Below are 16,951 nucleotides of genomic sequence, written 5' to 3'. Positions count from 1 at the left end.
GATTAAGTCGAGCAGGCGGAGCCATTGGTATCCGCAGAAGAAGGAAAATCTTAGAAACAATTCAGCCTAGATATTTCTAGGAAGACAAAACACTCAGCTTGCCGAAAATTTTTCAACCTTGCCCCGACCCGAAACCGGCACCGATGTTTCAAATAGTAGGGGCCCTTCTACTACCTTCCACACAAGTTCCAATTTCGCATTCGCGTCTAGTTTCAAAATTTCCAGTTCGCTCTAGCCGTTAATTTTACAACTCTCTCACATGTTAACACTAAATAAGTGTGTAATCTAACATTTTAAGACTAGTAGAATCCAATTCATAGTCAACAATTTAACATAAACATTTAACATAAGAAATAAGGCTTACTTGGCTGGCTGACTAGCACACCGCGACATCTTCCACTACTAGTCTTCAGAAGGTTTGAAAACTATTTTAAAAAGAAAATAAACTCTTATAGAGCCTCAAATTTGAGTCTAGAACATCCACAAGAATGCCTAATTCCCTCAAACTGTGGCTCTGATACCAACTTGTGACACCCAAATTTTTTTGCAAAAATTTTAAACTTTCAAAACGCATCTTAAATTAAATTAAAACAATTGAAATAGTCATAACATAATCCATCAACTTAATAATCATATAAAATAAGTGCGGAAGTAATAATAATAATAATAAGGTCCCAACAAAAATAACTAGTAGCGATGTCCCGGTGCTCCATGTCAAGCCTTAGCCTCTTTAATCTTAACACCTGAAAAGTTATAAGGGAAACCGTAAGCACAAAGCTTAGTGAATTCAAACACAGACATTGTACTAACATTCATATTTACTAACCCTAATCCATTTTCCATTTATAATTATATGATAAGGGCAAAGAACGAATCAATGCCAATAATACAAGAAGGACTTGTAGGTTTGAACCGCACCGGGAAGATCCCGTATCATTTGGCCCTAATCACCGCACCTCATGATGAGTATTACGTTGGTGATATTACCTACCCACCGCACCGGTAAATCCGTATCCTTTGGTGGTGTCTCCATATCCATAATTAGTTACATACAGTGCACATGTACGAATTAAAACAATGGTTATATAGCATGCCTTTATAATAAATTCAAATAATCACACACGAGCTAACTAGCAAACGCAAACATCAATACAACGGTGTGAGAGAACTCACCTTGAGTGAGTAGTAAGGATATCTAACAATCAAATAATGCTACCAAGCTTGAGCAAACTTCAAAACCTCACCTAAGAAGGACTAAAGGTTAGAAAGGAGAAGTAATGAAGCTATGAGTTGAGAAAAGAGTAATCACAGCAAGGTCTCTAAAACAGACCTGCTGTTCAAAACGGATTTACTCCAAAATCTAAAACAGAAACATAGCTTTAACTAAATTTTATAGGAAACTATGATTGCTCAGGATTCCACAACTATAAAGAACTCATTCTAACTCCAAAAGATGAATTAAATATGAATTTTACAAAATGGTGTATCACTTCTGTCTCCAACAATACAGTCAAGTGATGTTGGCCAATTCTACCCAACTTGTGAGTAGAATTCGTCCAAACCAAAATTAAGAGAAGTACAGGACATACAAATGAAAGTCTCAGAGTTGGAATTTAATGAAAAGCATCTCCCAAACTCCAGATATAAAATTCACATTGTGGACAATCACAGCACTAGCAAAAGCTGGTGACTGCCCACTGATCTGGAGTGTGGATCCATTTTAACCAATTTATAATTGTAAATAACACCCCATCTACTCCAGATCTTAAATTCATAATATAAGCAACATATAGGAACTTGGAATCACTCTGGATCCTTTTCCAAGCTTTAGAAATGATGAAAACAAAATGACATATCAGAACAGACCCGGATCAGACCTAACAGCAAAGATGCCATTCTTTCCCATAGATAAAGTCCTTATCATTGAGGTTGCCTGCATAAGAAAGTTAGCCAACTCAATTTGTGAACTTTTGGAACTGGTTTGGGGTCCGTTTGAGTTTTAGAGCCCAAGATATGAATTTTACAAAATGACTACAAATCTGATCGAAAACAGAATCGTAGCCACCCGTGATTCCTTTTTGGCTTATCCATCCTTCTCCCTTTGAAACACATTTTAAGATGTGTTCATCATCCCAATTTAGTCCCCATGATCATGGTGGTACTAAAAAGGGTTAGGTATCATTAGGATTTCATTTTGCCACAAGATTGTAATAATAATCAACATGAAAATGAACATAAAGCACATAAAATCACCATTCTCCCTTTTAGGGTTTCCATGATCTTTTGCCACATGTAATCCCCTAGATCCATCATCCACCATATATGGGGTGAAGATAGGATCTTGAGATGATGTATAACATACAATTACAAATCAAATAGGAAGGAGAAGAAGTGAAGATGAAATCATAAAACTAGAACAAGGTTATGAATCAAGTTGTAAGAAATGATAAGGAGGTTCATACCAACACGAATCAAGGCTGGAAATGAACAAGAATTAAGCTCCAAACAACAGCCCCTTGGCTGCTCTTGATCCCAAAGAGAGAGAGGATTATTTGAGAGAGAGAGATGGAGGGTTTAGAGTGTTTTTCTTGTTTGTGTTCCAAATGACTCAATTAACACATTAAGTACTATTTACTAGATGGACTTGCAAATAGGCCCATAGCCCATGGACTTCAATAAAAGGAGTTTACAAGATGATCAAAAGAGTCCAATAACATAAGAAATCAGACATTGGTTAAATAAATTAACCCAAGGTTACAAGGATAATTAAATTAAAATAACCAAACGTACCGAGAAAAACCGGGGTGTTACATCCAGCCCCTAACAATTGCCCCCAAATTATACCTGCGAAATATTAAGGTTTATTTCCAAATATTTAAAGGTATAATTTAAAAAATAAAAGAGATAATAAATTTGAATTTCAAACCCTAATCGGATAGGTTTTATTTGTTCCATAAAAAGCATTGATAAGTCAAACCACACTTTCTCTCTTTTGTCACTTAGGTTAAATAAGGGTAACCAACTTCATTTCTTTTACATTCCCTAATACTTCTTTCGATCACCTTCGACCACCTTCACAAGTAATTTCTTTCTCTTCTTTTCCTTTTCTTCTTCTCTTTTTTCTGATCTTAGGCAACAATGCAACCCGTTCGCGTGCCAGCAGTACTTCCCCTCCCGAGAACGACTTCATTGATCAGGGGATCGTGAACTATGATGGAGTTTGTTCCTTTGATGATGAAGACATGTAGTCTCTCAAAGCCAGTGGAGCTTTTCCTTCTGATGTAATCTTTCGATCCTTCAAAGCTTCCATTCATCCTGATTTCTTTTCTTTATCCTCTGTATATTTCCCTGATTATCCATTTTCTTTGGGTCTCAAATACCCTTTTTCGGGAATTCTTTCTGATTTCTTTCAATCCACCAAATTTGCATATATTCAATCCATGCCTATTATCTGGAGGATTCTATTCTGGATTGACTGAGTGAATCGTTCCCACAGTCTGGACATAGGTCTCGCCAAGTTGGCTTATGTTTATGAACTTTCTACTTTTTGGAATTCTCGTTTTCCAGCTTAAGGTCAAGACCAACAAACCTCCTCTCATTTTGAAAACAAAACACAACAATGGAGCCTGGAAGGAAAAATGCTTTTTTGTGTGGTGTGATTCTATTGTTGGAGGGGATCTCCTACCAAAATCTTGGATTGAAGAGGGTAGGATCTATTTGTTGATCTTGATAGCCCAAAGAATTACTATTCTTATTTTGATTATATTGATGCAGGTTTGCAGTTTTGAGAAGCTTTTACTGTTGCTGAAGATACTAAGGACAAGATCACGAGTTTTCTTGCTTTATATGCAGACGTCAGATCATGCAAGTTGAAGTGTCATAGCCATCAGGAAAGTTCATCTACCACAACTTCAATGGCCACTGGTTAGGATCCTTTTTAGTGTATTTATTTGTATCGACATTAGAAACTTGAACTTATATGGACCCTTCTCAATATGTGGGATCCAAGAACACTCACTCTAGTGCTCTCTTTGTCTTTGTCTGAGCTTGAAGATCACATGTCTAGCGGCCTGATTGTGTTGAAGAAGGAAAAGATCCCTCTTTCTCTTCCTCCTAAGAAGACTAAACTTGATCTTACTATGAAGACCTTAACATCTCGCAAGAGGAAACCATCTGATGCATGGGATCTTGAGAATCTTAGAGAAGAGGAGGCGTTAAAGACGTTGATCTCCTTCTCCCAATCTGTAAGCATTCATGTGTTCTTTTCCATTTAATTTTATTTTCTACTTACCGTTGTTCCTCGTAGGTTATTGAACATGTCTCTCGCTCCATGAAGATCTCAAGGCCAAGTTTTCTCAAAAAGAACAGGCTTTGAGGGAGCCGGAGGGAATCAACAAGGATCTCCTATAGAAGGTGGAAAAGATGAACAAAGAAAAGAACTGAGAAGGAAGAGGAGCATGTGGCTGAGATGGGCGAGGTCATTGCGGAAGTGAAGGTGAATGATGTTATTGTTGTTTGGGAGACAAAAATTAAGCTTGCGGAGGATATTGAGAATACAGGATCCTGGAATGTGGCGAGATGGTGAGAGGCCCTGGGCAAATTAATTGGAGAGCCTATTATTGCCAGTCAGGTTCCTGCATTACAACCAAAGGAAAAAGGAAAGAAGACGGAGGTCGCTCAGGGAGGTGGTGATCATTCTGCAACTTAGATTTTGTTTAGCTAAAAATAAGTTTTAATATTTTTGGTATGTAAGATTATATTTCACTTTTTATGGGGTTGGTGGAAAACCCCTTTCTAGTTTATGCACTTTATTAGTTGATGTTGGTATCTCTTTTGCTTGCGTGGTTGATTTGTGTGGTTTAGCAACAGAATTTCTAAGCATCCTTACATAATAAGGATCCTGAAAAGTTCAAGTCTAACAAGAACTCTTCAACATATAGATAACTAGAAAAAAGTTAGTCATCAATTTGGGATCGTAAACTTGTTAATATCTTTTAGGATAACAAACCTTCAAACATTACTTAGGAAAAAATAATTTTAAAGAATGGATAGATGGAACCTGGCCCTTTACGAGTCATTATCTTTTGAGTTAGGAGAAACTTTGAAGTTGTGATTCCTTCAATATGATCCAGGAGTTTGTGTACAAAAGGATCCTTGCTTTAGGAATTCATCATAGAAGATCCTGGTTGGATTATTACTTAGTAAACCAAGGAGGATCCCACCTTAGGATTTAAATGGGAATAATTCCAACTTAGAATACAACTAGAGAGGATCCCTGTTTTTAACATGATAATGCTACGAGCCTTAGATATTCCTTAGGGAAAAATCCCAAACACGACAATGTTTAGCAGACCACTAGGGAAAATCCACACTTAAGATAACACGTTAGTGTTATAAATTTTACCAAATGACTACGGAAGATGCCAAAATAAGATAACATGTTAGTGTTATAAAATTTAGCAAATTACTGGTGAAAATCCCAACTTGTGATAACACGTTAGTGTTATAAACCTTAGGTAACAACTGGGGAAGATCCCAACTTAAGATAATATATTAGTGTTATATACCTTAGGTAATAACTGGGAAAAGTCACTACTTAAGATAACATGTTAGTGTTATAAACCTTAGGTTCAAACGTTAGGATCTTAACATATGTTCAAGAATAAGAAGGTTGCCAAGTCATTGAAGCATGAAATGATCCCCTTGTTTACATCCCATAGTAAGATTCCGTGCTTCCAAGCGAGGTGTAGAAACCTTAACTCGTATGAAATAGGTAATTAACTCTTTAAAACTTAGAGGGGATAAAGTACCCTTAATTGTATGAGAAATGGATAGTATTTATTCGTAGTCACTAGGAGATTTGCGTATTGAAATCGTTAAGATCACAGAACAATATATTTATTGGGATTGATGAATGCTATGATCCTCGAATGTCAGGATCCTTGTTGTGTTAGGATCCTTAAGTTCCTGCGCATAACAAACGTTAGCTTGGGATGAGCGTTAGCTTGGCTAACGCCCCTCCGATGCTTAAGTTAGTAATGGTTTTTAATAGAGTAAATAAAAGAATTAGGTAAAAGTAGAGGGTAGAGAGAATGTACCTTGACTTCGCTAGAAGTGATTTATGAAAGTTACATGAAATATGTCTTCAGGTGAATGGCATTCCAGGACCTTAGCCAATATGCCCCTTTCCTGCTTTTGAATCGACGAGATATGGTCCTTCCAATTTAGGTGCCAATTTTCCTGCACTGGTGTCCTTGGTATTTTGGATTGTCTTCCTAAGGACCAAGTCACATACCCAGAAGATTCTAAATTTGATGTTCTTGTTATACGCTTTAGTGATATTTTGTTGATGAGCAACAATTCGGATCCTAGAAAGATCCATAATCTTATCGATAGTGTCAAGTTCATAGGCCAGTATCCTATCGTTGTTTTATTGATCTTGAAATTAGTATCTTTACGTTAGGATCACTACTTCAGTTGGGATCACGACTTCTGTTCCAAACACTAAGGAGTATGAAGTTTGGCCAGTGGTTGTTTTTTAAGTGGTCCTGTCTGCCCATAGGACGAAAGGAAGCTCTTCGGCCCATTTTCCTTTCTTCTCATCTAACCTTTTCTTTAAATTTTTGATGATGATCTTGTAGGTGGATTTAGCTTAACCATTATATTGAGGATGAACAGGAGTGGACATTATCATTTTAATTCCCCAACTCATGTAAAAGTCTCTAGTTCTCTTGCTTATGAAATGGGATCCATTATCATATATGATCTCGACAGGGATCCCGAATTTGGTCAAGATATTACGCTTGATAAATGAGACCACCTCCTTGTCTCTCACTTGAACAAAATCTTCAGCCTCTATCCATTTCGATAAGTAGTATATCATCACTAGCATGAACACCTTTCCACAAGGATCTTTTGGTAGCTTGCCAACTATATCCATTCCCTATATCATGAATGGCCAAGGGGAAATGATAAGATGCAGTGGTCTTGCAGGTTGATGAAGGGTGTTGATATGTCTTTGACAAGCATCACATATTTGAGCATGCAAGAAGTCATCTTTTTTTCATTTTCTTTCCAGTAGTATCTGGTCCATAACACCTTGGAGCATAAGGATTTTCCCCCAGTGTGCTTTCCACAATCTCCTTCATGTATATCTTTTAGGACATCTACAGCCTCGTGATCTTCTAAGCATTTAAGGTATGGGACTGTCATGGATTTTCTGTTTAGTTTTCCTTGAATCATCAAAAATTGTGAGAAAATAATATTGAATGCTCTGTCGTTTTTATCTTATCTTGGGATCGTTCCATGTTGGAGATACTCAACAATGTGTTGGATCCAAGATCTAGAGTATTGTGGAGGATCCTAAAAATTAGTATATTAAGGAGTAGGATCTTGAGGAACTGGTTGAGGGTCAGGATTCTCGATTATTTCTATGTTGGTTGTTTGATCATGGTTATTGGGATTATCTAGTTTGTTGGATGGATCTTTTATCGTTGGAATGAATATATGGGTTATAGGGATCCTGACTTCCGGTGGGATCCTAAGGGAAGATCGTAGGTTGGCTAGTGCGTCTGCCTCAACATTTTCTTCTCTGGGATTTTGGCTTAGGCTGAAAGCTTCGAATTCGGAGGCCAATTTTTTGAGGATTTGGAGGTATAGTGATAGTCTTTCGCCTTTCACTGAATATGATCCATTAAAATGATTAGCTAATAATAAGGAGTCAACAAATACCTGAAGATCCTTGGCCAACTGTAATCCCATGATCAATGATCCGTATTTAGCTTCATTGTTGGTTGCATCAATGTCACAACTGACTGCTTGGGGTATGATGTCCCCCTGTGGCCTTTTTAGTATGATCCCTAGGCATCTTACTCTAAATTTTGAGGATCCATCAGCGAAGATTTTCCATCTTCCCATGCTTTCTTCATTTTGGAGTTCCTTGCTTTACAACTCTGCTTTAGGTTGTATATTATCACTGAAATTAGCCACAAAATCTATTAGTTCTCGTGATTTTGTTGCTGATCTAGGTTCATATTTGATGTCGTATGTGCTTAGCTCCACGAACCATTTTTCCATCCTACCTGACATTTCTGGTTTTTGCATAACATTTTTAATGGGGTAATTAGTTCTTACATTTATAGTGTATGTTTCAAAATAGTGTCTAAATTTTGTGGAAGCATTCACTAATGAAAGTATTAGTTTTTCAGGATAGGAATACCTGGTCACAAGATCCAAGAGACTTTTACTTACATAGTAGATGGGATGTTGGTCTCCGGTAAAATCCTTGGCTAAAACAACACTTACAACGTTAGAGGATACCGAGAGGTATAGGAGGAGTAGTTCCCCATCTAGTGGTTTCACCAAAAACGGTGCTGAATTTAAATAAATTTTAAGTTCCAAAAAATCGTCTTCGTGCTCTTTGGTCCACTCAAACTTTTTGTTCTTCTTCAAGATGCCGTAGAAAGGTTTGCACCTTTTTGAGGATCTTGAAATGAACCTGTTGTTAGGGCCAAGATCCTCAATCCAATCTAGGATCCTGAATCTCTAAAATATCTAAGGATCCTTAAACCTATCCAGGATCTCGGATCTTAAAGGAGTCTTCAGATCCCAAACATACATCAGGATCCTGAACATCGCCATTATTATTTCCTAACAAGTTTAACGGCTATATTTATTGTTTATTTCTCACATGTGCAGAAGTGGTCAACATAGGACTCATTCACAACGAAGAATCAGTCCAACTAGGCTTAAAACTCGGGAATACCAAGTCAAAGCACGTTGGAAATACCAGCTCAACAAGATCCCAAAAATATAGGACTTTTAGTAACATAATCTAGACTATAAATACACTTGAAAATGACACACAACGAGCACAATCTTTGTACACCTTACACACCCAGAGCTACTACAACACTTGTACTCGTATTCATATCATATTCTCTATAATTTTCATTTAAATCAATAAAATCATACAAGGCAGGTGATCATTATCACCTCCCAATGTTTCATGCTGGAGATCCTAGCAAGGATCAATGGTTGTCCTTGTAAACCACATGTGTTATTTTTATCTCAATTCGATATTTACATTAATAACAACACCACAGCCTCTCATGCAATTCGGTTGATATCCCATCTAGTCGATTTTTGACCAAAACAATTTGGTGGCCACCGTGGGGCCGTGGTGTTCTTAACTCTCGAAAACTATGTCTACACAACCGACTTTATCTTCTTCTTCTATTTCTCCCATTTCCTCAAAAAATCTTCCACCACCTCCAAAAGGACCTCCTAGTTAGAGGAAAAATCCAGATACCTCTAAAAAGTACACATCTCTGATCATCAGCTATGTGAATTCGGGATCCATGAGATTCCAGGATCCTCCTGTTCTGTAACAGTGAACTCTTCTCCATGGTGAAGGTGGTAAAACAACAACTAAACCAACAACGGGAGGAAAACAAGAATATACTCAAGGAGATGGAAAGAATGAGGGTGGAGATACATAAACCCCTAGGAGGAGCACCCTCGATCTTGCAACCCAAGATCCTGAACTTTGAGAAGGTAGGATCCTCAGGAAATCATTACGAGATAGGATCCTCAACATCAACACTTGTTCCTACTTGGGGTGTAACTCCAAACAAGCAAGCCCATGTGATCCATGATCCCGACGAAATCTTCATCACTCCCAATATCAAGGATCCTGGTAACTTCGTGAATAATAATACTTATAATACTAACTTTATGGACCTTGATACAAGAATGAGCCCAATCATGGCCAAGGAACTTCAACGATTAGCGCAGATGATCTTAAGTGTGCATGGAGTGGTCCAACCTATACAAGAGCATGAAACCTCACGATAGAACTATAGATCCTAAGGAACCTGTGGCACAATACATGGAAAGAATGGAGATCATCTTATTCCCTCACACCTGAAGGCAGCTTGCCTGTGCAAGGGTTTTGCTTCGACCCTCACAGGATCAGCCTTAAAATGGCTTCTTAATGTTATTCTATACTTTATCACTTCATTTTCCCATTTACTTAATCTTTTTAACAATCAATTTTCTTGTAGCAGTACATTCGAAAAGATCACTAGTGAACTTTATCGAGTAGTCCAGGATCCTAAGGACTCCCTTAGGGAGTTCGTAAACAGGTTTGGCAGGGAAGTTTTGACTATCCCCAACGTTGAAATGGCAACTGGCGTGGAAGCCTTCAAAATGGTCCTAAAGAAAGATTCTCCTTTCTACGAAGACCTTATGATAACTCCATGCAGAAGAATGGATGGAGTCAGAAGCAGAGTACTAAGGTTCATCAGGCTGGAAGAGGACAAGGATATCCAAAAGAGGAGCAACCCACCAAATTCATACAATAATCCTAATAGGAAAGCCGAGTCCTCGGCCCAAAGATCCTATAAATCAAAACCATGTTCCAAACCTGATCATCATATGGTTAATGCCCTTGACGATGAAGGAGAGGATAATGACTTCCCCATGATCATTGACTATTGTTTTTCTGTGGATATTTCTGGTTTAATTTTTTCCATGCAATATCTTGGCGAAAAAGCAAGGTGGGCAAGTAAAGGAGACAAATCGAGTGGCAGGAAATACAAGTCTAAATGGTGTGCATACCACGATGATATTGGCCACATCATTGAGGATTGCATAGCCCTCATAAAAGAGATTAGCTATCTCCTAAGAAAAGGACACCTTAAAGAGATCCTAGGAATATGAAAAGAAAGATCGAAGGAAAAGGAGTAGGATCCTATGAGGATCCTGGAAAAACCAAGATCCCATCCTCATGACGCCAAGGTAATCAATGTTATTTCTGGAGGATCTGACATCTGTGGAACTTCTTATTATGCAACTAAAAGGCACGCCAAAGTGTCCAAGATAAAAAGGGAAGAAAGACCTTGAAACAACACGTTGATAACAAACAACAAGGAGATCATCTTTGATGAATAGGATAGAAAAAACACCCATGATCCTCATCATCAATTAGTGATAACTCTCTACATCGCTTTGTCAGAAGGATCCTGCTGGACGGAGGATCCTCAGTGAACATCATACTCTTAGATGCTATGACCAGGATGAACATTCCAGAATCCGAGATAATCAAGTGATCCACAATACTAATAGGAATCGGCAGTGAAACAAACATACTATTGTAGAAATCAAGTTAGCCGTCTACATCAAAGGGGTAAATTCTAAGCAACATTCTTGTGTTAGTAATGCTTTGTCTTCCTACAATGTTATATTAGGTAGGCCCTGGATCCATGATGTGAAAGCAGTTCCAACGATGTTCCAATAACGCGTCAAGATGCCTACCCCTTGGGGGAAATTGAAGATCATTGATGATCAACAAGAATCCAAAGGATGCTACAAGACCTCAATGTAACGCCCGCAGATTCAGGCTAGTCAATTTAGAGACAATAAATGTCAAAAATGATTTTTAGATAGAAGATTATTTACAGTAAATAATCTTAACCAAGTTATAGTATATACCACAAGAGATCTGTAATATAAAGAACGCCGAAATCCGAGTTATAAAGAAGAAGTTATGACCTGTCGAAGTTTTACGGCTGAACCGGCACGGCACCGCGTAACGTAAAAAGTGAATTTTTGATAAATTAACTTTTAGCCTTAGAGATCTAAACGGAACTAGTAGTATACGTTAAACCGAGAGCGTGCGTAAAAAGAACGCCAAAATCTGATGTCGTATGAGGAAGTTATGATTTTTCTAAGATTTAGCATAGTAGTACACAACCTGTAAATAGAATTTTAGATCGATCGATTTTTAGCCGACACAACCTAAATGAGAATTGAATATGTCATTAATAGGAGCTCAAAAATATAAAGGCAGTCGAAAACGGACGCCGGATGAAAAAGTTATGAATTTTTAACGGATTTTAACTGTCTAAGTCTATTAAAATATAACTTTAAAAATAAAGTCAAAATTAGCTGACAGAGTCAAAATGAAAGTTGTAGATCCCGTCGATACCAACACGTGGATATAAACAACGTCAAAAGTGGAGCTCGTATGCAAAAGTTACGGATTTTAGAAGATAATTAGTTTTTGGAGTAACCAACGAGCGACACGTGTCGCGATCTGAGCCACTGCTTCCTCACCACGGCTTGGCACCAGATGATGACACCTGGCCATGAACGCCCAACATTCAGTAAGGAAAGCCCCGCGTTCGAACTAGACTCAGTATATCAATAGTTGCACAAATCACCCCAAAAACTCACACCTTTCCCATTCTTTCTCTCTCAAACACCCCTCTTAACCCCTCCCATTCCCTAACTCTTCCCGAGTGCTAGAGGCGAGTCCCGGAGCACCAAAAGGCTCCGAGAAGAAGAGCTTTCGGCTCAGAAATTCTGCCCGCACAGAGCCCTATTCTTCGCTAAACTCCATTGTAAGTGAGTTATGCTTACCCTTCTTTAAGTATAACATAAATTTAAGTTCATTATCGTTATTATGAACCTATAAGTAATATATGTGCTACGTATAAATTATAAAAGGTGTTATCATAATACCTTTTAACTACTCGTGGAACAGGGAATCTGCTTTGAATGGCCGCATAGGGTTGTTGGATTTCAGAACAGCTTAAATGCCAAAATGGTCATGCCCTCCGGTGTTACATGTCTGGCCCCTGTCTGTATATAGTAGTTGAAAATTATTTTTTAACACTTATAAAACAATAACGCTCGTAGACCTTGAGTTAATTTGTCATAACAAATATTAGACTAAAACTTAGCAATAATAATGCTAGGTTTCGTCGAAGGAAAAGACGATTGTTAGAAGCGAAGCGCTGTCCGCATTTCAACTCATCACATTAACAACTGAGTCCATAGTTACTTTCATCTTACACATAGATATGAAGTATTTAGTATAAATTACATGTTATGTCTGCATATTATTTGTGTTCTTCATATATATGCTGGAAGAACAAAATATACATGTTTTATTCGATTTAAACTGTATACGTATTTTATACCTATAATTATGATGGGTAAAGATGGGTAGATTAAAGATGAGATGAGATGAGAGATGAAAGATGAAATGAATGATGAGAGATGAAAAATGATATAGATGATGAGAGATGAGAGATGATGAGAAGTGCTGACCCAATCGATGGCCCAGTCATCTTGTAGAGTATAGATGACAACCACGAACAATTCCAGACAGTCCAGTGGAACACTAGCAGGATCACAACCTGTAGGTGTTGTGAACGATATGTTCATCAAATGTACTCTAAAAACCCATTGACATTTATTGTGGGTGGACTCCCTAAAATAATTTTGTCAATAAAAGAGATAAGCCCTGACAGCTATGGACTTAGTGCCTAACAAATAACATCAGCAACTATGGACTTAGTGTCTGTTTTACTAACCTTGGCAACGATGGAATTCGGGCCTATTCCGTAGGACAATCCTTAGGAGTGAATGAGTGAATGATAGATGATTCTTAGGGTAGATCAATAAGAAATAAAGAAGATATAGGGGATGCGTAATTCGGATAATTTTTTGATGATGAAACATAATAACTTTATTATTGTGGGTTGAAAACCCTATGGACTTACCAAGTTTTCCAACCTGACTCACTCAGTTTATTTGTATCACAGGTGTCGATTTGAAGCTACAATACATTGAGAGATTAAAGGAGATATAAATCACTAGTGTAAATTAATGTAAGGTCTGTTTATGCTTATGTTTCTGTATTGACGATGACATCCCAAAGTTTTAATATAAAAAAATTACATTTCTTCGGAAATGCTTTGATAATATATTTATCATGTTCTCTGGAAAACATTCTGCAATATTATTCTTTAAAATGAATACTCTGATTTTCAAATAAACATAAATAAAAATTTTAAAATGACCGTGAATTTGGGGATGTCACAGTTGGAATCAGAGCATTAGTTTAAGCGAACTATGAATTTCAGGAAATTTCTAGACTTAAACTTACAATGATAAACGATGATTGTGAGATGAGTGTCTGCTATATTTAGGAAGTATGCCCGAATAGACATGAGCATTAGCTTATTTAGGGAAGATGTCTGAATTGCTTTTATGTACTAAATGATTTGTGCTATAAAATCCCTTATATGCTTGATGATGCTACCGTTTAATCGGATCTATGGCCTATTGCCGACCGAATCTGAAAATTTTATGTGTTCAGATTTCTAAACGTTTAATTACGATATTAGAATTGGCATGTAACTTTTCAAAGTAATAAGGAGTATTACACGTCTAACCCTTCTCTATCTATATTCTCGTCCCGATATGCTGAACGCATACTTTCGTGAACATAACGTCGTGGTGAAGACTCGTAGCGAATTGAGTAAACAGAGGAAACAATGAGGGTTATGATAGTGAATGACACTTATCAGAAGATATCGTAAGAGAGGTATATTGCCTTTAGAATGCGTCTAATAAATAATATGTCTAGTACGGGAGAAGTACACTTTTGATTAGCAGAAAGAAAGAACTTTCGGTATAATCCATGAAGTTATCCCATCGTCTGGCATTTCCACCACCAACCAAGTTGAAGCAGAATTTATGATTGAAGATACGCATAGAAGAAGTCCTAGTTCAGTCTAGGGAAATTTTTATGATTATTTGGACACATTCGTATGTGTTAAATTGTTTTGTGATTTTAGGAAATAAGAACTTGGGGACTGCGAGACAATACTTGGGACAAGTATGAGTAGGTGTGAAAGGTAGTAGAGGCCTATACTACCGTACGCACAAGACTCACACTTGGATCAGGGAAAGTCACAAGGTTACCAAGGCATTAGTAATTGATTCTGTTTTGTTCATGTCTGTCGTTACCATCATTTCGGTAATGACTAAAAAGATGATTATTATTCCGACCCTAGTGGTCATATCAAATTGAGTCCGACTAAGATGAGTATGTTATGTGGTTCAGAGAACCAAGATCGATGTAGCATCTGACTTAATCCAGAAGATCGAAATGAAAGATAATCGAAGCGATTAATAGAAGTATCGCAATTGTTATTAATGTAAGAAGCTTGTAGATAGAAGTGCTACATGCTAGAATGTGATTATATAACATTAGACCATGAAGGAAGGTGTATTCCATTCTGTAATTTGACTCTAAAAGACCTGATTCTAAGCGTTGCATCATACGATGAGAGGTCAGTAGAACATGACCCATCGGTCTATTATGTTAATCGAATGAAAGAACTTACCTTAAGTCTGTTAAGAAGAAGAAGGAGTCTCCAATAAGGATTGATTTTGTAACACGAAGGTTATGATTGAAAGTCCAACGCGAGATAGAGAGTTGGTGCAAGATTGAGCATCGCCTACAGTCAAGAAGTCCAAGAGTTAGAAACTCATTAGAAAAGACATAAGAGTTACAGTTATTACCTAGTATGAAAAGATAACATATGGAGTCATTATACAAGCCCATTTCGTTGATGATTCCAAAACGTAATCATCCTAAGGGGGAGATAATTGTAACACCTGTCGATTTGGCTAGTCAATTTAGAGACAATAACCATCAAAAATGACTTTTGGATAGAATATTATTTAGAATAAATAATCTTAACCAAGTTATAGTATATGACAGCTGGGTTCCGTACATATAAAGAACAAAGAAGTTATGACCTGTCAAAGTTTTACGGCTAAACCAGCACGGCACCGCGTAATGTAAAAAGTGAATTTTTGATAAATTACTTTTTACACTTAGCGATCTAAACAAAATTCATAGTATACGTTAAACTGAGAGCGTGCGTAAAAAGAACGCCAAAATCTGACTTCGTATGAGGAATTTATGATTTTCTAAGATTTAGCATAACAGTGCACAACCCAGAAATCAAATTTTAGATCGATCAATTTTTAGCCGACACAACCTATATGAGAATTGAAGATCTCATTAATAGGAGCTTAATGATATAAAAACAGCCGAAAAAGGATGTCGGATGAAAAAGTTATGAATTTTTAACGGATTTTAACAGTCTAAGTTTATTAAAATATAACATTAAAAATAAATTCAAAATTAGCCGACGGAGTCTAAACGAAAGTTGTAGATCTCATCAATACCTATGTGCGGATATATAGAATGTCAAAAACGGAGCTGTATGCAAAAGTTACGGATTTTAGAAGATAATTAGTCTTTGGAGTAACCAGCGAGCGACACGTCGCACGATCTGAGCCACTGCTCCCTCACCATGCCTAGGAACCAGTTGATGACACCTGGCCATGAACGCCCATCGTTCATTAAGGGAATGCCCCACGTTCGAACCGGACTCATCGTATAAATAGAGGCGCAAATCACCCAAAAAACTCACACCTTTCCCATTCTTTCTCTCTCAAACACCCCTCTTAGCCCCGCCCATTCCCTATCACTTCTCGAGTGCTAGAGGCGAGTCCCGGAGCGCCAGAAGGCTCCGAAAAGAAGAGATTTTAGCTCAGTAGTTTTGCCCGCGTAGAGCCCGGTTCTTCGCTAAACTCCATCGTAAGTGAGTTATGCTTACCCTTCTTTAAGTATTACTTAAATTTAAGTTCATTATCGTTATTATGAACCTATAAGCAATATATGTGCTAAGTATAAATTATAAAAAATGTTATTATAATACCTTATAACTGCTCGTGGTATGAGGAATCTGGTTTGAAGGGCCGCATAGGGTTGTTGGATTTTAGAACAACTTAAATGTCAAAATGGTCCTGCCCTCTACTGTTTCATGTCTGGCCCTTGTCTGTACATAGCAGTTGAAAAGTATTGTTTAACACTTATAGAACAATAACGCTCGTAGACCTTGAGTTAATTAGCCGTAACATATATTAGACAAAAACTTAGCAATAATAATGCTAGGTTTCGTCGAAGGAAAAGACGATTGTTAAAAGTGAAGCGTTGTCCGAATTTCAAGTCATCACTTTAACAAGTGAATGCATAGTTACTTTCATCTTACACATAGATATGAAGTATTCAATATAA

Source organism: Lactuca virosa, chromosome 4 (genome assembly GCF_052849685.1).
Source record: "Lactuca virosa cultivar CGN04683 chromosome 4, Lactuca_virosa_CGN04683_v6, whole genome shotgun sequence".
Classification (NCBI taxonomy): Eukaryota; Viridiplantae; Streptophyta; class Magnoliopsida; order Asterales; family Asteraceae; genus Lactuca; species Lactuca virosa.
Note: the sequence above shows the minus strand (reverse complement) of the source record.